The sequence below is a fragment of the Nerophis lumbriciformis genome, linkage group LG36 (genome assembly GCF_033978685.3).
Source record: "Nerophis lumbriciformis linkage group LG36, RoL_Nlum_v2.1, whole genome shotgun sequence".
NCBI classification, from domain to species: domain Eukaryota; kingdom Metazoa; phylum Chordata; class Actinopteri; order Syngnathiformes; family Syngnathidae; genus Nerophis; species Nerophis lumbriciformis.
The window spans coordinates 18220001-18222500 of NC_084583.2; the positions used below are offsets into that span (position 1 = coordinate 18220001).

The 2500-nt window shown below is 37.2% G+C and overlaps 1 protein-coding gene across 2 annotated transcripts in view; it reads right to left on the bottom strand.

Annotated features, from left to right (window-relative positions):
- The window catches only part of slc9a6a (solute carrier family 9 member A6a), a 61398-nt gene that overhangs the window by 1330 nt on the left and 57568 nt on the right, over positions 1 to 2500 (bottom strand). The gene's annotated exons all lie outside the window — the stretch shown is intronic.

Below are 2500 nucleotides of genomic sequence, written 5' to 3' on the forward strand. Positions count from 1 at the left end.
CCTTATGTCCCACTACGTCTCACCAAATGTTATCTCACCTTATATCCCACTACGTCTTATCAAATGTTATCTCACCTTATATCCCACTAAATCTCACCAAAGGTTATCTCACCTTATATCCCACTACGTCTCACCAAATGTTATCTCACCTTATATCCCACTACGTCTCACCAAATTGTTACCTCATCTTATATCCCACTACGTCTCATCAAATGTTATCTCACCTTATATCCCACTACGTCTCATCAAATGTTATCTCATCTTATATCCCACTACGTCTCACTAAATGTTATCTCATCTTATATCTCACTACGTCTTATCAAATGTTGTCTCACCTTGTATCCCACTAAATCTCACCAAGTTATCTCACCTTATATCCCGCTACATCTCACCAAATGTTATCTCACCTTATATCCCACTATGTCTTATTAAATGTTATCTCACCTTATATCCCACTACGTCTCATCAAATGTTATCTCATCTTATATCCCACTACGTCTCACTAAATGTTATCTCATCTTATATCTCACTACGTCTTATCAAATGTTATCTCACCTTATATCCCACTAAATCTCACCAAAAGTTATCTCACCTTATATCCCACTATATCTCACCAAATGTTATCTCACCTTATATCCCACTACGTCTTATTAAATGTTATCTCACCTTATATCCCACTAAATCTCACCAAAAGTTATCTCACCTTATATCCCGCTACATCTCACCAAATGTTATCTCACCTTATATCCCACTATGTCTTATTAAATGTTATCTCACCTTATATCCCACTACGTCTTATCAAATGTTATCTCATCTTATATCCCACTACGTCTCACTAAATGTTATCTCATCTTATATCCCACTACGTCTTATCAAATGTTATCTCACCTTATATCCCACTAAATCTCACCAAAAGTTATCTCACCTTATATCCCGCTACATCTCACCAAATGTTATCTCACCTTATATCCCACTACGTCTTATTAAATGTTATCTCACCTTATATCCCACTACGTCTTATCAATTGTTATCTCATCTTATGTCCCACTACGTCTCATCAAATGTTATCTCACCTTATATCCCACTACGTCTCATCAAATGTTATCTCATCTTATATCCCACTACATCTCACCAAATGTTATCTCACCTTATATCCCACTACGTCTCACCAAATGTTTTCTCACCTTATATCCCACTACGTCTCACCAAATGTTATCTCACCTTATATCCCACTATGTCTCACCAAATGTTATCTCACCTTATATCCCATTACGTCTCACCAAATTGTTACCTCATCTTATATCCCACTACGTCTTATCAAATGTTATCTCACCTTATATCCCATTACGTCTCACCAAATTGTTACCTCATCTTATATCCCACTACGTCTTATCAAATGTTATATCACCTTATATCCCACTACGTCTCATCAAATGTTATCTCATCTTATATCCCACTACGTCTCACTAAATGTTATCTCATCTTATATCCCACTACGTCTTATCAAATGTTATCTCACCTTATATCCCACTAAATCTCACCAAAAGTTATCTCACCTTATATCCCGCTACATCTCACCAAATGTTATCTCACCTTATATCCCACTACGTCTTATTAAATGTTATCTCACCTTATATCCCACTACGTCTTATCAAATGTTATCTCACCTTATGTCCCACTACGTCTCACCAAATGTTATCTCACCTTATATCCCACTACGTCTTATCAAATGTTATCTCACCTTATATCCCACTAAATCTCACCAAAGGTTATCTCACCTTATATCCCACTACGTCTCACCAAATGTTATCTCACTTTATATCCCACTACGTCTCACCAAATGTTATCTCACCTTATATCCCACTACGTCTCACCAAATGTTATCTCACCTTATATCCCACTACGTCTCACCAAATGTTATCTCACCTTATATCCCACTACGTCTCACCAAATGTTATCTCACCTTATATCCCATCAAATGTTATCTCACCTTATATCCCAGTACGTCTCACCAAAGGTTATCTCATCTTATATCCCACTACGTCTTATAAAATGTTATCTCACCTTATGTCCCATCAAATGTTATCTCACCTTACATCCCACTACGTCTCACCAAAGGTTATCTCACCTTATCGTCAAATCTCATCTCATAATACGTCTGACATCTCATCTCATCTAATCGTACAATCAAATCTCATCTCCTGTAATGATGAGTCCTGGACTATAGAATGGATAAAACTTGACATCTCACCAAACGTCATGTGATCTCATCTCACTTCATCTTAAAAATGTCACCTCATCACAGCTCTCACCTCGCCAAGTCTCATTTGCACATTCCATTCAATCTCATCACACTTCATCTTCTCATATCTCTCCTCACCACCCATCTCATAATAGGACATTCTCATCTCATTGTCTGTGCAACATCTCACCTTATATCTCCACGCAGCTCATCTAACCATAATCCTATGTCATTATATCTCATTCACCCCAAAACCAT